The following is a 22,171-nucleotide window of genomic DNA, read 5'->3' as shown; positions in this document are numbered from 1 at the left end:
TAGTGCGCCTGCGCGCCGCTGTCTACGGCGCATGCGCCGTAGACAGCGGTGCCCATTTTCGGGCAAATATCTCCTAAACCATATAGGTTTAGGAGATATTGCTTGGACCTACAGGTAAGCCTTAACCACTTGCTTACTGGGCACTTAAACACCCTTCCTGCCCAGACCAATTTTCAGCTTTCCGTGCTCTCACACTTTGAATGACAATTACTCAGTCATGCAACACTGTACCCAAATGAATTTTGTGTCCTTTTTTTCCCACAAATAGAGCTTTCTTTTGGTGGTATTTGATCACCTCTGGGGTTTTTATTTTTTGCGCTATAAATGAAAAAAGACCGAAAATTTTGAAAAAAGACGCATATTTCTTTGTTTCTGTGACAGAATTATGCAAATTATTAATTTTTCTTCATAAATTTTGGCCACAATTTATACTGCTACATATCTTTGGTAAAAATAACCGAAATTAGTGGATATTATTTGGTCTTTGTGAAAGTTAGAGAGTCTACAAGCTGTGGTGCGAATCGCACAAAATTGATCACATCTGATGTACTGGTGACCTATCTCGCTTCTTGTGACCCGAACAAGTCAGGAAAGTACAAATACCCCCCAAATGACCCCTTTTTGGAAAGTAGACATTCCAAGGTATTTAGTAAGAGGCATGGTGAGCTTTTTGATGTTGTCATTTTTTTCCCACAATTCTTTGCAAAATGAAGATTTTTCATTTTCTTTATTTTTCTCCACAAAATTGTCATTGTAATAGGTTATTTCTCTCACGTGGCATGTGTATACCACAAATGACACCCCCCAAAAAATTCTGCTACTCCTCCTGAGTATTACAATACCACATGTGTGGGACTTTTTCACAGCCTAGCCACATAGAGAGGCCCAACATGCAGGGAGCGCCATCACGTGTTCTAGAAGCATAAATTACACATCTAACTTGTTGACTACTTATTACACTTTTGAAATACCAGGACAATGACACGTGACACTGATGACAGATGGCACTGATACGTGGCAATGATGACACTTATACGTGGCACTGATGACACGTGGCACTGATGACAGATGACACTAATATGTGGCACTGATGACACGTGGCACTAATACGTGGCACTGATGACACGTGGCACTAATACGCGGCACTGATGACACGTGGCACTAATACGCGGCACTGATGACACGTGGCACTAATACGTGGCACTGATGACACGTGGCACTAATACGCGCCACCGGTGACAGATGGCACTAATACGTGGCACCAATGACGCGTGACACTGATGACAGATGGCACTGATAAGTGGCATTGATGACACGTGACACTGACAACAGATGGCACGTGACACTGACAGGTGGCACTGATGACAAATGCCACTGATACGTGGCACTGATGACAGATGGCACTAATACATGGCACTGATGACAGATGGCACTATGTGGCACTAATAACACGTGGCACTGATGACAGATGCCACTTATACGTGGCACTGATGACAGATGGCACTGGGGACAAATGGCACTGACAACAGGTGGCACTGGGGACAGATAGCACTGCGGGCAGGTGGCACTGGGGTGGGGTGGATTGCACTGGGGTGGATGGCACTGGGGCGGATGGCACTGGGGCGGATGGCACTGGGGCAGGATGGCACTGGGGCAGGATGGCACTGGGGGAGGGCATGGCACTGGGGGGGGGCATGGCACTGGGGGGGGGCATGGCACTGGGGGGGGTGGCACTGGGGGGGGTGGCACTGGGGGAGGATGGCTCTGGGGGAGGATGGCACTTTTTTTTTAACTTTTTTTTTACTTTTTTTTTTTTTATTTTTTTTTTTTTTTACACTGACGGCTGCTGCAGCCGTTCTTCTCTCCCCTCTCACACGCTGTCTGTGTGAGGAGGGAGAGCGGCGCTGAGAGATGATCTCATATGTTTACATATGAGATCATCTCCCATTGGACACGCCGATCACGCTGTAAACGGCCGCTGTGATTGGCCGTTTACAGCGATCTGTGTTTGCCTGTCCCCCGGGGGACACGGCAAACACCGCGCCCGCGGCGGCGCGCATTGCGGGAAGTAAACACCAGGCCGTCCAGGGACGGCCAGGCGAGGGAAGCCGCCCGCCCTAAGGCCGTCATTCGGCTATAGGGCGGGCAGGAAGCGGTTAATCTAGGCTTACCTATAGGTCCAAGTTGTTTGGAAGGGTTTACTTCCTCTTTAACCCAACACACATTCTTATTGATTGCACTTACTTTTTTTCGATATATTATATATTTAGCACTTTGCCTTTGTCTTTGGAAGATCACGCAGCACTATTTACTGTGATACACTAATTTTTGGTTGGCTGGCCTGTTCTGAGTGCTTGCAGCTGTTTTTCTGATTTTTATTTAATTTATCTTTGGGTTGAATATTTTTTCCTATTCATTTATTGCGCTTAAGTAAGTTTTTCCTTTTTTGTTTTATACAGCAATTTTTATTGTGACTACGACATTATGGTGGACACATTGGACATTTCTGGCACATTTTTTGGGACCATTGTCATTTATACAGCAATCAGTGCTATACAAATGCACCGATTCCTGTGTAAATGACACTGGCAGTGAAGGGGTTAACCAGGAGATGGCAGCGTAGGGGTTAAGTGTGTCCTAGGGGCATGTTTCTAACTGTGGGGGGCGTGGCTGTGATTTACAGATCACTGATCTCTGCTACAATCACAGGGAGCAGAGATCAGTGTCACTTGTTGCTAGGCAGAACAGGGAGATGCTGTTTACATCGGCATCTCCCCGTTCTCCCTTCCCGTGCGACGATCGCGCGTTTCCCCATGGCGATCGAGTCCACGGGATCCGCGGTCGGACTCACAGGGGTCCCAACCGGCAAACGGACGTACCTGTATGCCAATTTGCCTGTCCGTGCCATTCTGCCGACGTACATTATCGTGCACCGGTCGGGAAGCGGTTAAGGGCTGGTTCACACTACTATAATGTGCTCCACATCTGTTCCCAATGCATTAATGCATGTGCATTTTTAACGCGTTTGTGTTGTGTTCCGGTTGCGTTTTTAAAGCATTTCCGGATGCATTCCCCTTTTTTTCAGGTTTTTTTTTCCCTGGAACTGGAACGGCCTGGAACTGAACGCACTGCTATGAATTATGCCTTGTGTGTGTTTCCTTTGCAGAAAAAAACTAGAATGCATGTGGTGTAAACTGGCCCTATAGGAAAAGTTCACTTTTACAAAAAAAAATTAAAAAAAAGCAGGTAAAAAAAAAATATATGCATTTATTTATTTTTTGTGAGGGACCTGTGAAGCATTGCACCCACAATCAGCAGATCATGGGTGTAATGCCACAGTCACACAGACTGCTTGTGTAGTTGTCTGCCCGTACCTCCTATACAGGCAGGCAGCTACCTTCTGACAGGAAGCACAATGAATTACTTAGAGCAGGGGTAGGCAACCCCCAGCACGCAAAGCCTCTTTTGCCAGCACGCTACTCCCTCCCCAACAGCAGAGCAGTGCAGGGAAGTATCAGTGAGACTCTAATGTATTTCAAGCTCACAATTCTCCATGCCGCACCTGCACTGGTGGGGGGGGAGGCATTGTTCCCCCACACATTGTAAACGATGGGAAACATTGATTGGTTATCTAACTTAGTTGTAGCTGCGATCATCCGCTCTTGTGATGGGGAAGAGATTGGGTGCAGTTCTGCTATGGGGGCAATCCCTGTTTCCAGGAGGACTGTGATTGGCCAAAGCCAATCACAGTCCTGCTAGCCCAGCCCACCATATGGATAACTCGCTCGGTTGCCACTACCAATCTCAAAGAAGGGATTTCACTGCGATTGAGAAAGCCACAATTAGGTGACAGGTTGTGGATTTACTGTTGAGCTTCAAATATAAATACAAATAATAATAATATCCAAAGACATGTTGGTAGGTTAATTGGCCCTAGTATATGAATGTGAGTTGGGGCCCTTGGATTTAGGGCTCCATGAGTGTAGGGACCGATGTGAGAAAGCTCTATTTGTGGGAACACAATGATAAAAAATTTGTTTTGGTACAGTGCTGTATGACCACGCTATTGTCATTCAAAATTTCAACAGCGCTGAAAGCTGAAAATTGGCTTGGGCGGGAAGGTGTCTAAGTGCCTGGTATTGAAGTGGTTAAACATAACTGACTGACAGTACTATGCAGTTGCACTTTGCAGCAATATACTACCTACCAGTACCTATTGATTGAAAATAAATTATATATATATATATATATATATATATATATATATATATATAAATATTTTTTTTTTTCCCTTATTCTTTGGTACATGTCAGATGTACTACAGTGCATGTAAAAAGAGGTGAACTCACAGTTATATTAAAAAAAAAAAAAAAAAAGGGTGGTTTAGTGTTTTTTTTTTTAGTTTTTATAGCTGCCCGGGCTTCGTTTTTTAGAAAAAAAATAAAAAATGTATGTGCATGTCCGATAGAATAATATCAGATGAACTGCCCTGATTGGCTCTCGAATGCTCTGTATGAACGATCCAAATTGTACAAATCGATTCGAAAGCGGTATTTTCTGTGCAATTTTCTGATCGTTTGGGGCATTAGTCTACTCTTTGGCATCATGCCTGGTTTTTGTTAATATTTTATTTTGGTATGCTTTTTTTTATAATAATTTAATTATCGTGCAATGTGCAGCAGCATACGTGTACTGTAAGTTAAGCTACTTTCTTTATTTGTGTACCATTTTATCTTCTGTGTCCAATTTATGTGGGTTACTTACTTTTATTAAAGAAAGGACTTACTTTACTGGATTCTTTGTACTATTTTTTTTATTCATAAATTCATGATAAGTTTAAAAAAAAAAAACATTTTTTTTTATATTTAATTTTTTTTAAAACTGTCATTTTCCGTTTTCAGCCTAGTATATCTTCCATTTTTGGTATCTGTTTCAGCACCAAAAAAAGCCATTTGGTGCAACGCTAAAAAACTAAAAAAAAGAAAAAAAAAATCTGCATTGTAGAGACAATGCAGAGAGACCACACCTAGCAGTGGAAGATAACTGCTTATACCTAGCATCCCTAACTTCTCAGCTTGGACTAGCCTGAGGTTTTTTAATTTTGGACTGTATGCTACATACTGTATGTATTGGCTCTTAGGCCAAGACCATCCACACTTTCCTGAGAGTAGGAATATCTGGGGCCCCCACGTTTTGATCTCTCTCAGACTTAAGCTCCTCTGGACACAGGTTGGTCTGCTCAGGGGCCTAGGGTTTTCCCCTCTTAATCTAGCCTTCCTCTTTTGGGGTCATAAACTTTAGGGATGTAAAACACAAGGGGTCTACAAAAAGTTTCAGTACTTTAATATTTTTGCTGGAAACCGTGAGGATGGGAGGAGTAGTATTTGGTCGTGTCTGAGTGTAATGTGACTAGTCTGTCTGGCAAGCCGGCTAACCTCGCAGTTTAGTATAGGAGTTGGCAGGCTGTTGTAAAGATGGCTGCAAAACTTTAAAAGTTTTAGTAATTTTTTTTAGAGAACCCTCGTATTTAAACCTTTCACATATATCCTTGCACTTCTCTATTACGAAATGGTACACTTCCAGAAAACTACACCCAACACTCTACCCTGTTCTCCCAACTCTTCCTGCACCAACATCTACCACTCCCATCTATCCCCTTCTCACCCTTACCTTTCCGTGAGTGCACTAGGCAGAGGATCCTATTCCCCTTTATTGGGTTTAATATGCTCTACCCTTGGTTTCACATCCTATTGCCCCCCCCCCCCCCCCCAATAACAAGGCTTTCTACCTACCATTGTACCTTAGAATTGCATGATTCTGGAAAAAAATTAGAATCACAATTTTTTTTTTTTTTTTTGCTTAGAATAAAGATCATGATTCTCAACGACGTAACGTCATCATTCATATTATACAAACAAACAATAGGGCTAACTTCACAGTTTCTTTTTTTTTTTATTCATTGAAGCGTATTTTCTCCCCAAAAAATTGCGTTTGAAAGACTGCTGCGCAAATACAGTGTGACATAAAATATGGCAACGACTGTCATTTTATTCCCTAGGGTCACTGCTAAAATAAAAAAAGAATTGTGTGTGTGTGTGTGTGTGTGTGTGTGTGTGTGTGTGTGTGTGTGTGTGTGTGTGTTCGGGGGCTCTAAGTAATTTTCTAGCACAAAATACTGATTTTAACTTAAGTGGAAGTAAAAAGGATTAGTATTTACATGTCAGTCACTGGCTCTCTGCTCTGTCCCGTTTACGAACCCCCCACAAATGTTTTTCCCACAAATAGAGCTTTCTTTTGATGGCATTTGATTGCCTCTGCAATTTTTTTTATTTTTTTTGAGATATAAAACGGAAAAAGACCAAAAATTTAACAACTTTTTGTTATTAAAAAAAAATCCAATAAACTAAATTTGTCATACATTTAGGCCAAAATTTATTCAGCCACATGTCTTTGGCAGTACAACCCCCAACCCCCCGCACCACAACCCCGTTTTGGAAAGTAGACACCCTAGGGAAAATTGCTGAGAGGCATGTTAAGCCGATTGAATATTTTATTTTTTGTCACGCGACTGAAAAATAAAAAAAGTTGTTACTAAATGATATATGTCCCACACATGCCGCGGTTGTATGTGGAATTACATTACATTCTGCTGCTTCTCCCGAGTATGGGGATGCCACATGTGTAGGACTTTTTGGGAGCCTGGTTGCGTACAGGACCCCGTGCAAAAAAAAAAAAGTTTGTAATTTTCTCGCAACTTATAAAATATTCCATGGACTCAACATGCCTCTCAGCAAATAGCTTGGGGTGTCTATTTTCCAAATGGGGTCATTGGGGGGGGGGGGGGGGGGTTATGCCATCTTGGCATTTTAGGGCCTTCGAAACTGACAGGTAGGGGTGAAATAAAAAAAATGTATGCCCTTAGAAATCCTGAAGGCGGTGCTTGGTTTATGGGATCCGGTACACAGCTAGGCTTCCAAAAAGTCTCACACGTGGTATCCCTGTACTTAGGAGAAGCAGCAGAATGTATTTTGCGGTGTAATGCCACATACAAACCATGCCATGTTTGAACAATATATCATTTAGTGACAACTCTGTCAAAAAACATAAAATAAAATGGTAAATTTTCCCAAAACTTTAAAAAAAAAAAAATATTTTATGGGCTGAACCTGCCTATCAACAAATAGCTTGGGGTGTCTACTTTCCAAAAAGGGGTCATGGGGGGGGGGGGGGTTTGAACTGTCCTGGCATTTTATGCACAACATTAGAAGCTTATGTCACACATCAACCACTCTAAACATTTGAAGACAAAGCCCTGACACTTTGTTTACATGAAAAAATATTTTTTTTGCTAGAAAATTACTTTGAACCCTCAAACATACAGTGGAACCTTGGATTACGAGCATAACCCATTGCAGGAGAATGCTTGTAATCCAAAGCACTTGCATATCAAAGAGAGTTTCCCCATGGAATTCAATGGAAACCAAGATAATTATTTCAGCATTGACTTCTATTGCGTGCAATAGCCCGTGTGGCCAGAAGTGGGGGGGGGGGGGCGCGAAGAGCTTCGGAAATACTCGGGGACAGCTCGGCTGAACTCGGAAACCTTCGGGAACGGAGTATTTCCTTACGGCTCCGAGTGTCCCCGGCGCCCCCGCACCTCTGGCCAAATGCGGTACTTTAGCTTAAATTCTGCAAATTTTTTGGAGCCAACACTCGCAAATCTAGCCAGGGTTTTTTTTTTGTTTTTTTTTTTTAAAGTTGCTAGTCTTTCATAGCACTTGTTAACCGCGTTACTAGTTAACCAAGGTTCCACTCTAATTTGTTAAAGCAAAGGCCCTATGGATTAAAATTGTGGGTGTTGCAATTTTTTTTTTCACACAGTATTGCCACAGTGATTTTTCAAATCATTTTTTTTTTAGGAAAAAAATGTTTTTTTTAATTTTAATGCACTAAAACACACTATATTGCCCAAATGTTTGATGGAATAAAAAAAGATGATCTTATGCCGAGTACATGGATACCAAACACGACATGCTTTAAAATTGCACACAAAACGTGCAGCGACGACAAACTACATACATTTTCAAAAGCCTATAAAATCCTTTACAGCAGGGGTTGACAAATTTGCTTGGAATCTAGGAGCCAGCTAAAAAAGTTAGGAGCCAGGTCCGTGACGGCGATCTGGACCTGTCCCTGGCCTGACATGGAGATGAGTGAGGGGAAGATAGGTGGGGGGCTGGGGGCTATCTCCAAGTCATTGTCCATAGCTCTTAGAAGGACATTTTATTATTTTTTGCAAATGACAAATTTTTTTTAAATTGCATTTTAGTGTAAATATGAGATGTGAGGTCTCTCTGACCCCAGATCTCATATACAAGAGGACCTGTCATGCTTTTTTCTATTACAAGGGATTTTTACATTCCTTCTAATAGGAATAAAAGTAACACACTTTTTTTTTTTTTTTTTTTTTTTTTAAAGAACAGTGAAAAAAAATAAAAATAAAAGTTAAAATAAGAAAAAAAAATTTTTTAAACGCACCCTGTCCCGCCAAGCTTGCGTGCAGAAGCGAACGCATATATGAAAAGCAGTGTTCAAACCACACATGTGAGGTATCGCTGCGATCGGTAGAGTGAGAGCAATAATTCTAGCCCCAGACCTCCTCTGTAACTTAAAAAGTGCAACCTGTAGAATTTTTTAAACGTCGCCTATGGAGATTTTTAAGGGTAAAAGTTTGTCGCCATTCCATGAGCGGGCGCAATTTTGAAGCATGTCATGTTGGGTATCGATTTACTCAACGTAACATTATCTTTCACAATATAAAAAAAAAGAAAAAATTGAGCTAACTTTACTGTTGTCTTATTTTTTTTGTTATTAAATACATTTTCCCCAAAAAAGTGTGCTTGTAAGTCCGCTGTGCAAATACGGTGTGACAGACAGTATTGCAACGACCACCATTTTATTCTCTAGAGATATATATATATATATATATATATATATATATATATATTATATATATATATATATATATATATATATATATATATATATATATATATATATATATATTTTGTTTAGGGGTTCTGAGTAAAGGGAAGGAGATGGAGCTTCCCCTGCCTGCCAGCCTATTATCATTGCTGGTTGTAATTCCAACGGCCACCACAAGAGGGCGCCAGATTCCAGAAGGTACCATAGGATCGTAAAAGGCCTCAAAGCCGGGGGCTCAATTACCGGCCGCCGGCGGCGCGGCCCGACGCGATCACGCCGGGGGGGGTCCGCGGTGACAGGAGACCCCCAGCTGTGATGCCCCAGGCGCCAGGTCGCTAATTCTAGTCGCAAATGCGACCTGGCGCCCGGGTTTTGTCGAGCCCTGCTTTACAGGTTACCATTTTAGATTTACAGAGGAGGTCTACTACTAAAATTAGTGCCCTCCATCTGTCCTTTGCGGTGATACCTCACATGCATGGTGCAATTGCTGTTCACATATGACACCAGACCGACACTTGCGTTCGCCCTTGTGTGTGAGCACGAGGGGACAGGGGCGCTTGTTTTTTTTTTTTTTTTTTTTTTTTTTTTAACTGTTCCTTTCATTTTTTTTTTCTCATTTTTATTATCTTAGGTTATGTAAATATCCCCTATGATAGCAATAAGTAGTGACAGGTACTCTTTTTGACCATTTGCCGACTGCCTCACACCGATATACGCCGACACAAGGGCTCATACATGCAGAATCACGTACCTGTACGTGGCCCTTTAAGAGGTGGCAACCTCCGTGAGTTGGGTCGCGGGTCCCATGTACTCGATCGCCGTGGGGATACCCGCAATTGCCTCACGGGGGGGGAAGAATGGGGGAGATGTTAATGTAAACAAGCATCTCCCTGTTCTGCCTAGTGACAGTGTCACCGATCTCTGGTCCCTGTGATCGGAGCAGAGATCAGTGATGTGAGACACACACAGCCACGCCCCCCCCCCAATTAGAAACACGCCCCAGGACACACTTAACCCCTACACTGCCACCTAGTGGTTAACCCTTTCACTGCCAGTGTCATTTACACAGGAATCAGTGCATTTGTATAGCACCGATTGCTGTATAAATGACAATGGTTCCAAAAATGTGTCAAAAATTTCAGATGTCTCCGCCATAATGTCGCGGGCACAATGAAAATCGCTGATCACCGCCATTTAAAAAAAAAAAAAAAAAAAAAAAAGAAATTAAAAATTATTAATAAAAATGCCATAAAACTATCACCATTTTGTAAACGCTATAACTTTTGTGCAAACCAATCAATCGCTTATTGTGATTTTTTTTTAACCAAAAATATGTAGAATACGTATCGGCCTAAACTGAGGGGATAAAAAAATTTTTTATACATTTTTGGGAATATTTATTATAGCAAAATTTTAAAAATAATGGGTAATTTTCAAAATTGTCGCTCTTTTTTTGTTTATAGCGCAAAAAAAAAAACAAAAAAAACAAAAAAAAAAAACGCAGAGGTGATCCAATACCACCAAAAGAAAGCTCTATTTGTGGGAAAGAAAGGACGTCAATTTTGTTTGGGAGCCACATCGCACAATTGTCAGTTAAAGCGACGAAGTGCCGAATCGCAAAAAGTGCTCTGGTCAGGAAGGGGGTAAATTCTTCCAGGGCTGAAGTGGTTAAAAAAAAAAAAAAAAAAAAGAACGGGGTCTATTATTATTAGCCAGTGAGTGGGCGGGGGGGGGGGGGGGGAGTACAGGCGCTGCAGAAGTGGTGGGCTCCCAATTTGGTTTGGCAAATGCAGCAGGAAGGGCTTGATGGGCCCGTCTTTGTCTTCTTGGTGGCTGCAGGACACTACTCATGCTAGCCACCTCACCAGCTTGAACTGCACTTATGGGACTCACCACGTCACCAAGTGTTACTGCAGTGCTGGATATACGACCAGGATGTACTAGGCCGCTGGTGCTTGCCAGTTCACCAGAAGGATGAGCGGCACTAGTACTGGCTCTCTGCTCCATATGAGAGCCCTGCGGTTCTTACACCTCAACAACAGCAGAACGGGGTCGGGTAAGGCTGACCTTGGCAGGGACCACTACTCCGTCCTCAGAGCTATCTGTCAGGGTGCCACTGCTGTCTACAGGTTTGTATTGTGAGCCTGAATTTCACAGATGGGCGAGTTCCTCTTCACTCTCATCTGTCATGCTCAGAAACGTGTAGGCCTCTTCACTAGTGTGCCTTCAATTGGACAATTTACTGGTACAACTAGTGAGACTCACAGGAAGAAAAAAAAAGAGCACCTGACTATCAGCAACTGTTTCAAAGGCTACCAAAATACTGTTAGCGTTCGCAGAGATCAGGCCTGACCCTGCGAATGCTGCAGTTATGTGTTATTTGTAAGTGACAGTGGTCAACTGATACTGCATTTGGGTGTGCTGGGCTGGGTGGAGGGGCTAAATGTAAGTGCTAGCAGGTTTCTGGACTGATCCCGCTAACATGGCATTTTTGGGAATGCTAATATAGTTATGATCAAATCAAAGATATCGATCTGTTCAGTGGGTGTTAGCACTACTGGCACTAATCTGACGCTGCCTGGGGCGATGCAGACCCTAACTCAGGGCTCGACAAAACCCGGGCGCCAGGTCGCATTTGCGACTAGAATTAGCGAACTGGCGCCTGGGGCAGCACAGCTGGGGGTATGCTGTCTCCGCGGACCCCCCCGGCGCAATCGCGTCGGGCCGCGCCGCCGGACGGTAATTTAGCCCCCGGCTTTGAGGCCTTCTACGATCCTATGGTTCCTTCTGGAATCGGGCGCCCTCTTGTGGTGGCCGTTGGAATTACAACCAGCAATGCTAATGGATGCAATGCTAATTTTCCCTGCCTGCCAGCCTATCTTCCTTCCCTTTACTCAGAACCCCTAAAAATTATATATATATTTTATTCTAACACCCTAAAGAATAAAATGGTGGTCGTTGCAATACTGTCTGTCACACCGTATTTGCACAGCGGACTTACAAGCGCACTTTTTTGGGGAAAATGTATTTAATAAAAAAAAAAATAAGACAACAGTAAAGTTAGCCCAATTTTTTTTAATATTGTGAAAGATAATGTTGCGTCGAGTAAATCGATACCAAACATGTCATGCTTCAAAATTGCGCCCGCTCATGGAATGGCGACAAACTTTTACCCTTTAAAATCTCCATAGGCGACATTTAAAAAAATTCTACAGGTTGCACTTTTTTTTTTTTAATTGGTTTTTATTGAGAAGAAATTTTTCTTTTAACAAAAGGAGAAGCAGGTTGCACTTTTTAAGTTACAGAGGAGGTCTGGGGCTAGAATTATTGCTCTCACTCTACCGATCGCATCGATACCTCACATGTGTGATTTGAACACCGCTTTCATATATGCGTTCGCTTCTGCACGCAAGCTTGGCGGGACAGGGCGCGTTTAAAATATTTTTTTTTATTTTAAACTTTTATTTTTATTTTTTTCACAAAAAAAAAAAAAAAAAAAAAATGTGTGTCACTTTTATTCCTATTACAAGGAATGTAAAAATCCCTTGTAATAGAAAAAAGCATGACAGGTCCTCTTGTATATGAGATCTGGGGTCAGAGAGACCTCATCTCATATTTACACTAAAATGCAATTTAAAAAAAATTTGTCATTTGAAAAAAATAAATAAAATGTCCCTCTAAGAGCTATGGGCAATGACTTGAAGACAGGTGAGGGGCTTGGGGCTATCTTCCCCCTCACTCTTCTCCATGTCAGGCCAGGGACAGGTCCAGATCGCCGTCACGGACCCGGCTCCTAACTTTTTTAGCTGGCTCCTAGATTCCAAGCAAATTTGTCAACCCCTGCCCTAACTGACGCTAAAACCTAACTGATATCACCAGCCAGGTAATCAGGGGGTTAAACCTTTTATTAGGTAATGTACGGCGGGTGCCCTGACGCTATAAAAAAACTAAACTAACTAACCAGCGTCACCTGTGACACTAATACGGTAATCACAGGTGACAGGGTGATCAAGGGGTTAAAGCTTTATTAGGGGGGTTTGGGTAGGATATAAAAAAATAAAAAAAAATTGTGTACTGTTTTTTGGCCCTACTACAGTAACAAAACAACAAATATTCACATTTATAGTAGCACTGCAAACATCTGGAGCAGGAGAATTTAAATTGGGGTTTATTTGATTGTGGTTAATTATATTGGCATTAAAAAAAAAATTTTTTACTATTTTTTTGCCCAGTTTTCCTGATAATATCATAAAAATCAGGAGATATCCAATTAGGGCTGCAACTAACGATTATTTCCATAATCAATTAATCGGCCGATTATTTTTTCGATTAATCGGATAAAATCATATTAACCACTTGCTTACTGGGCACTTAAACCCCCCTCAGTCCCAGACCAATTTTCAGCTTTCAGCGCTGATGCACTTTGAATGACAATTGCGCGGGCATACAACACTGTACCCAAATTAAATTTTTATCATTTTTTTCCCCCACAAATAGAGCTTTCTTTTGGTGGTATTTAATTACAGCTCGGAGTTTTATTTTTTGCTAAACAAACAAAAAAAGATGCAAAAAAAAAAAAAAAATCATGTTTAATAGTTTGTTATAAAATTTTGCAAACAGGTCATTTTTCTCCTTCATTGAAGTGCGCTGATGAGGCGGCACTGATAGGCTGCACTGGTGGGCACTAATAGGCATAGTTAAGGCAGCACTAATAGGCACAGATGGGCACAGATAAGATGGCACGCATGGGTGGCACGGATGGGTGGCTCTGATAGGTGGCTCTGATAGGCGGCACTGATAGGCACTGGTAGATGACACTGATGGGCACGGATATGTGGCACTGGGGTGCAGCACCTTTGTTGAGGCAGATTGTGGGCACTGCTGGGTGGCACTGTGGGCACTGCTGGGTGGCACTGTGGGCACTGCTGGGTGGCACTAACATTTTATTAATGTTGGTGGGCAGGTGGGGCAGGTGGGCACTAGCAAGGCTGGCCATGATCGGGACTGATGTTCCGATCACGGCCGCCGGTGATCGGCTTTTTTTTTTTCTCCTTGCGCTGTCAGCGCGAGGAGGAATAATAGCCGATTACCGACTCCGTTCTATCACATGATCAGCTGTCATTGGCTGACAGCTGATCACGTGATAAGGGGTCGGGATCGACCCCTTGCTCGGATCGGTGATCAGGCGAGTCTCGCAGACTCGCCGATCACAGAGCGCGCCGCAGGGGGCACGCAGGCCGCTCGTGCACGGGACGACATCAATAGACGTAGTCCCGGAAAAGTAGGTCCGCGCTAATGCCGTAATTTGGCAATAGCGCGGATCCCAAGTGGTTAAAAAAAAAAAATAATATGATAATATGACAATATGAAAAATAAACGCACAATGTAAAAATGAATCAATTATCAAATGTTGATCTATAAATTATACCACGTGATGAATATATATCTCGGGGTGCACAATGACTAAATAAAAAAGCCAATACTATTAAAAATATATATATGAAAGAACGCTTGTCACAATTGAATTTAAATTGTGCAGATACAATAATGCAAATATTAGTCCTCTAATTAACAAGATTTGCACATTGCACTTTGCACAGATTTAACAAAAACACACGCACTAATTTCATTTTAATTTTTGTATATTTTACATTTCCTGGGGTTATAAAACATCAGAGTAGAGCGCTTTTACTACCTGTATTTATAACATTGGTATACTGTTCCAACTTTTTGTTGCGAGCCTGGGGTAGTGGCAGCCCTCTTATATCCACCGTTCTTTTGCAGCTTATCCATAGCGCAAACCCCCTTTTTTCTGTTATTATCTGTCCAACTCCGCCCGCCCACAAGTCTCCGCCCGCTTCAGTCCATACTTTTTCTCTGCCGCTAAAGAAATATCCTGCGCATGCGCTGTTAATAGCATTGAAATGGCGCATGCGCGGTAAAGGGCCGCCGTCAGCTGTTTCAGTGACGGTGTAGTGTCATATTTTGCTGCCTATCACAGAATGCTACGGAAGTGACGTTGCCGCCAGAAATTGCGTACTGCACATGCGCATAGCGTTCCAAACACTCGCGCCGTGCGTTCCAACATAGTTTCGGCAATACGGTTCAGCGAAACCATCACATAATGTTACGGAAGTGACGTTACAGACAACACAAACACTGGGCCGTGCGTTACAACACTAATACTTCCCTTGTTACCTAGTATCATTATTTACCAACCATGCTGAGCTACGTGCCGTGTTAGGTTCTGCATTGATGGGACTTGTAGTGCCTATACTGAGCTACCTGCTTCAATATTCAGTGTCCTCATCCTTATCCCTGTGCTTCAATGTTCAGTGTCCTCATCCCTATCCCGGGCTTCAATGTTCAGTGTCCTCATCCCCGAGCTTCAATGTTCAGTGTCCTCATCCTTATCCCCGTGCTTCAATGTTCAGTGTCCTCATCCCTATCCCCGGGCTTCAATGTTCAGTATCCCCCTGCTTCGATGAGGACACTGAACATTGAAGCTCGGGGATAGGGATGAGGACACTGAACGTTGAAGCCCGGGGATAGGGATGAGGACACTGAACATTGAAGCCCGGGGAAATTGAAGCCTGGGGATAGGGATGAGGACACTGAACATTGAAGCACGTAGCTCAGGATAGGCACTACAAGTCCCAGCAATGCAGAACCTAACACGGCACGTAGCTCAGCATGGTTGGTAAATAATGATACTAGGTAACAAGGGAAGTATTAGTGTTGTAACGCACGGCCCAGTGTTTGTGTTGTCTGTAACGTCACTTCCGTAACATTATGTGATGGTTTTGCTGAACAGTATTGCCGAAACTATGTTGGAACGCACGGCGCGAGTGTTTGGAATGCTATGCGCAGTACGCAATTTCTGGTGGCAACGTCACTTCCGTAGCATTCTGTGATAGGCAGCAAAATATGACACTACAACGGAGCCGCACCGGAAGTGACGGGGTTACAATACAACACTGCCGCCGGGTGTGCCAAGATGGCCGCCAGCTCCGGAGCTAGGCCGAAGCCACGGCCTTTCCTGAGGCCGCAGCCACGGACCGCTCCGCGGATCGCATGGTGCGGACCGACTAATCGATAATGAAAATCGTTGACAACGATTTTTATTATCGATTATTATCGATGATGTTGATTAATCGTTTCAGCCCTATATCCAATACCATTTAATGCCAAACGTAGGCCCAATTTTTCCAGGAAAAAAAACATGGTATAATTTACCGTGTCTGTGTTCAGGGCCACTTACCTGCACACTTATAACATTAGGACAAGCGGCTGTGACGGTGCCGCCGCATGTCCTAATAGGCATCAATGGGCTGCACGCAGCACTTGAAGCTCCAGAAGCAGTAAAAGAATATAAAAATGTCCCTCTCGCACTATAGGGGCATCATCACCCAGGTGAACAAGGCCTTAATAGTTGTGACATATACAGTTTTACCACGATATTCCAAAGTTGCAAAAGTGTGATCAGGCATTAAGATCTGATTACCTTCAGGTATTGAACCCAAAACCCCCAAAATGTACACATTGCAGCTTACCAATCATTAGATGTGGTGCATGCAGGCATATACTGGCCCTCGGGACTACCAGAGTTTCCCAGGGGTGGAGATGGCTCAGTGGGCCTGTTTCAGGGATAGCCAGTGGCATCGCTAGGGGGTGGTTTTTGGGGCTATAGCCCTGAGTCCCAGGGGTCTCCAACCACAGGGCCGCAGCTTACTACCAGCCCGTGGCCTCTCTGCTGCCGTGCGGCAGGCAGAAAGGGAGAGCCGAGAGAGAACATCGTCATCTGCATCACTGTTGTTCCGCCCTTACTGTGCAGCTGCGAGATGACATCTCACTGACTGCCCTCTCTCTGGTGATCTTGATGTACTGTAAGTGGGGGGCTCTCTGGGGACCCTGATGTAAGTGGGGGGTAAGGACGAGCTCTTGTGTGTTCGCACACCACAGGTGCAGAGCCCGTGAGGAAGTCTGCAGAGATCGGGAAATGTCTCACTGCCTGTGATTAGCGCAGTGCCGACTTCCTGGCGGGCTCTGCACGTGGGGTGTATGAACACGCCGGAGCTCATCCTTAGTGGGGCTCTCTGGGGACCCTGATGTAAGAGGGGGTTTCTCTGGGGACCCTGATCTAAGGGGGGCCTGGCTCTCTGGGGACCCTGATCTAAGGGGGGGGGGGGGGGGGAGTGTCTCTCTGAGGACCCTGATCTAAGGGGGAGGTGTCTCTCTGGGGACCCTGATCTAAGGGGGGGGGGGGGTGTCTCTCTGGGGACCCTGATCTAAGGGGGGGGGGGTGTCTCTCTGGGGACCCTGATCTAAGGGGGGGTGTCTCTCTGGGGACCCTGATCTAAGGGGGGGTGTCTCTCTGGGGACCCTGATCTAAGGGGGGGGTGTCTCTCTGGGGACCCTGATCTAAGGGGGGGGGTGTCTCTCTGGGGACCCTGATCTAAGGGGGGGTGTCTCTCTGGGGACCCTGATCTAAGGGGGGGTGTCTCTCTGGGGACCCTGATCTAAGGGGGGGTGTCTCTCTGGGGACCCTGATCTAAGGGGGGGTGTCTCTCTGGGGACCCTGATCTAAAGGGGGGGGGGGTGTCTCTCTGGGGACCCTGATCTAAGGGGGGGGTGTCTCTCTGGGGACCCTGATCTAAGGGGGGGGGTGTCTCTCTGGGGACCCTGATCTAAGGGGGGGGGCGGCTCTCTGGGGACCCTGATCGTAGAGGGGGGGGGGCGGCTCTCTGGGGACCCTGATCGTAGAGGGGGGGGGGCGGCTCTCTGGGGACCCTGATCGTAGAGGGGGGGGGGCGGCTCTCTGGGGACCCTGATCGTAGAGGGGGGGGGGCGGCTCTCTGGGGACCCTGATCGTAGAGGGGGGGGGGCGGCTCTCTGGGGACCCTGATCGTAGAGGGGGGGGGCTCTCTGGGGACCCTGATCGTAGAGGGGGGGGGGGCGGCTCTCTGGGGACCCTGATCGTAGAGGGGGGGGGGCGGCTCTCTGGGGACCCTGATCGTAGAGGGGGGGGGGCGGCTCTCTGGGGACCCTGATCGTAGAGGGGGGGGGGCGGCTCTCTGGGGACCCTGATCGTAGAGGGGGGGGGCGGCTCTCTGGGGACCCTGATCGTAGAGGGGGGGTGCGGCTCTCTGGGGACCCTGATCGTAGAGGGGGGGCGGCTCTCTGGGGACCCTGATCGTAGAGGGGGGGCGGCTCTCTGGGGACCCTGATCGTAGAGGGGGGGCGGCTCTCTGGGGACCCTGATCGTAGAGGGGGGGCGGCTCTCTGGGGACCCTGATCGTAGAGGGGGGGGCGGCTCTCTGGGGACCCTGATCGTAGAGGGGGGGGCGGCTCTCTGGGGACCCTGATCGTAGAGGGGGGGCGGCTCTCTGGGGACCCTGATCGTAGAGGGGGGGCGGCTCTCTGGGGACCCTGATCGTAGAGGGGGGGCGGCTCTCTGGGGACCCTGATCGTAGAGGGGGGGCGGCTCTCTGGGGACCCTGATCGTAGAGGGGGGGCGGCTCTCTGGGGACCCTGATCGTAGAGGGGGGGCGGCTCTCTGGGGACCCTGATCGTAGAGGGGGGGCGGCTCTCTGGGGACCCTGATCGTAGAGGGGGGGCGGCTCTCTGGGGACCCTGATCGTAGAGGGGGGGCGGCTCTCTGGGGACCCTGATCGTAGAGGGGGGGCGGCTCTCTGGGGACCCTGATCGTAGAGGGGGGGCGGCTCTCTGGGGACCCTGATCGTAGAGGGGGGGCGGCTCTCTGGGGACCCTGATCGTAGAGGGGGGGCGGCTCTCTGGGGACCCTGATCGTAGAGGGGGGGCGGCTCTCTGGGGACCCTGATCGTAGAGGGGGGGCGGCTCTCTGGGGACCCTGATCGTAGAGGGGGGGCGGCTCTCTGGGGACCCTGATCGTAGAGGGGGGGCGGCTCTCTGGGGACCCTGATCGTAGAGGGGGGGCGGCTCTCTGGGGACCCTGATCGTAGAGGGGGGGCGGCTCTCTGGGGACCCTGATCGTAGAGGGGGGGCGGCTCTCTGGGGACCCTGATCGTAGAGGGGGGGCGGCTCTCTGGGGACCCTGATCGTAGAGGGGGGGCGGCTCTCTGGGGACCCTGATCGTAGAGGGGGGGCGGCTCTCTGGGGACCCTGATCGTAGAGGGGGGGCGGCTCTCTGGGGACCCTGATCGTAGAGGGGGGGCGGCTCTCTGGGGACCCTGATCGTAGAGGGGGGGCGGCTCTCTGGGGACCCTGATCGTAGAGGGGGGGCGGCTCTCTGGGGACCCTGATCGTAGAGGGGGGGCGGCTCTCTGGGGACCCTGATCGTAGAGGGGGGGCGGCTCTCTGGGGACCCTGATCGTAGAGGGGGGGCGGCTCTCTGGGGACCCTGATCGTAGAGGGGGGGGCGGCTCTCTGGGGACCCTGATCGTAGAGGGGGGGGCGGCTCTCTAGGGACCCTGATCGTAGAGGGGGGGGTCTCTGGGGACCCTGATGTGGGGGGGGGGGGCTTTTTTTTTGCACAATTGCATATAGTTGATAAACTGTTTTTGTGCATGTTTGCTAAATTAAAGTGGGCCCGTCTGTATTTAGTCCAGCGCCACATTTTTGTCCCAGTCCAGCCCTGGGTGCATGCAGCAGTTTTCTTTTTTTAGGCATTTCCCCGTTTTCACCTGATGCTGGATAAAGGGGAAACAAAAAAAGGAGAAACAGAGATCCCCCCACCCCTGGATTCTGGACAGCAAAATTGCGAATGCTGCCATCAAATCTAAGAGATGGTAAACTGAAATTTCGTAAAATGTTTGCTTGTGGATTTATTACCATTTTAAGCAACTACATGTTTATGTACATATAATAAATTGTAACGTGCGCGCTTTCCGCTGTTAGCCGCCAGACACGGAAGAGACAGCGGTGACAGCAACATCCCGCCAAAACCGCACAGTGCCTCAGACATGAGCTTATTCGTCAACCCGTTACCACCCCCCTTATAAAACTACATACACTATTACGAAGATGCTCACCGGCTACCGGTCTTCAGGCCCGTCGCACCACACGTTGCTAATGGCGAACCGTTTTTTTTCCTGTTTGAAACAGCAGATTTGCCGACAACGGCTGCGCTCGCACAGACTTGTGGGATTTTAAGTTCTAAGTCGTGAAGAAAGCCTTTCCAGAGTAACAGCAAATACTACAAATCCCGACATGCTGTGCGCGAAGAGCAACCGTAGGTGGGACGGTTCAGAGTATTTGTAACAGCGGTGACCGCAATGTTCTCAGTGGTAGTGTGTCATGTAGAGGCGATATTGTGTAAGTACTGAATGTTAATTGGGGGAAAAAATCCAACAGACATAAAATACTCTTTTGAATACAATGTCTCTTCTGCAATACAATAAACTTATTTCCCCAATCGACTTCTGCAGAATGCTAGGAGGAATGGCGTCATCCTGAACCGGCTAATCAAAACAGCTGAAGACTGGTCCCCGAAAGATCCCCCTGAGGGACCTTGCAGGCAGGGTGAGTGTGCTGCCCAGAACTCCAACTTGCCAAAATCTCTAACCACCTCACTTCCGGTTACAGTTTTCAGCAATAATTACAGATTTACACGAATTGGTGCTTTCGGCAGAACCCAAAGAGCGTTTACAGTCCGGTACTGGATGATTTTGCTATTATTACACAACACCGCCTGCTACTAACCAAAAACATGGCTGCCTCCAAGGCGGCTACAACTTTTTTTCTCTGTACCTGCTGTTCTGTCAAAACAGTGAAATCATCCAGTACCAGACTTTATACGTTCCCGGGTTCTGCTGAAAACTCCAACTCATGTAAATCTCCAATTATTGTTGAAAACTGTAACAGGAAATTAGGTGGTTGGAGATTTCAGCGAGTTGGAGTAATCATTAGTGCTACCTATAGGCAAGGTAGGGGCCGGCCTAGAGAGCACTTCAGTCACCTGTGGCGCCAGCAGGGGCGAACTGGGCCAGGGTTGCAGGTGTTTTTGGGGCCCAAGGCAGCTGGGCTGCTCTTTGGACTGGTGCCATTCACGTGGACTCTCCATGCCAGCCCAAGAGTGCTGTGCTGCTGCCTATTGTCTCCTCCGATGAGATGCGTTCCTCCACAGCAGTCTATTACCCCTCCTCCTCTGCCCCAGGAACCCCCTGGTGTAGTGATATCCAGTTCATGAACGAATCGTTCTTTTGAATCGATTATTTTCAGTGAACTGGATGAATCGATTCATCTGAGTGAACTGATTCGTTTAAAGTGGTTGTATGCTAAATTTTTTAACTTTTACCTACAGGAAAGCCTATAATAAGGCTTACCTGTAGGTAAAAAAAATATCTCCTAAACCTGTACGGTTTAGGAGATATTCCCCTCGGTATGCGCCGCTGACTGCAGCGGCGCATGCGCACAAGGGGGTTCTCAGCCTGAAAATCCGGCAGTGGCCAACCGGCCGGAATAAAATCTCCCACGCGCATGCGCGGGAGTGACGATATCGCGGCTCCAGCCACTCACAGCATGTCAGCTCCCTCGGCATGGATCGGGCCAGATGTCGGGGCCTCGTTCTAAGGTAAGTATTTCATAATGAGCTAGTATGCAGTGCATACTAGCTCATTATGCCTTTTGCTTTGCAGGTTTAAAAAAAAAAAAATACATTTGCGGGTTTACTACCACTTTAACCCAGTTCACTGTGCACTCAGTACATAGCAGAGCAGGCCTGGTAATATGATCCTAGAGTGAGAGAGCTCCGCCCCTCCCTGCAACCAATCAGCTGACTCAAAGCACAGTGACACTCAGGAACTGGATACAAACTTAAAGGGGTTGTAAAGGTAAATGTTTTTTCACCTTAATGCATTCTATGCATTAAGGTGAAAAAACATCTCACACTGCCGGCGCCCCCAGTCCCCCCGTTTTACTTACCTGACCCCTCGAAAATCCCGCGCTCGCCCCCGCCGTCCTCTTCGCCGCTCAGCCTGGCCGCTGATTGGCTGGAGTGGATGGATTGAAAGCAGCGCAGCCATTGGCTCGCGCTGCTGTCAATCACATCCAATGACGCAGCGCGCCGGGGGCGGGGCCTTGTGATACAGCAAGCGGCTATAGCCGCCGGCTGTATCACGGGAGCGCGCCCGCAGTGCTTCTCACCAATGCGAGGGAGCTCGCATTAACGTGAGAAGCACCTGCGGGAGGAAGCAGAGACAGCCGC

At 46.8% G+C, this 22,171-nt stretch overlaps 1 protein-coding gene across 5 annotated transcripts in view; it reads right to left on the bottom strand.

Annotated features, from left to right (window-relative positions):
* Positions 1-20,162, bottom strand: part of RANGAP1 (Ran GTPase activating protein 1) — a 289,117-nt gene extending 268,955 nt beyond the window's left edge. For 2 of the 5 annotated variants that reach the window (XM_077452418.1, XM_077452420.1), the window contains exon 1: positions 19,998-20,162. The gene's annotated coding sequence lies outside the window, so the exon portion shown is untranslated. Of the gene's footprint in view, positions 1-19,977 lie in introns of all 5 variants that reach the window. The other 3 variants (XM_077452421.1, XM_077452419.1, XM_077452423.1) reach the window with 3 other exon arrangements.
* Between the last annotated feature and the right edge of the window lie 2,009 nt (positions 20,163-22,171).

This window comes from Lithobates pipiens, unplaced genomic scaffold (genome assembly GCF_037356315.1).
Source record: "Lithobates pipiens isolate NorthernLeopardFrog02 unplaced genomic scaffold, aLitPip1_a1.2 Scaffold_23, whole genome shotgun sequence".
Classification (NCBI taxonomy): Eukaryota; Metazoa; Chordata; class Amphibia; order Anura; family Ranidae; genus Lithobates; species Lithobates pipiens.
The sequence above is the reverse complement of the archived record's forward strand: the minus strand, read 5'-3'. Positions and strand labels throughout refer to the sequence as shown.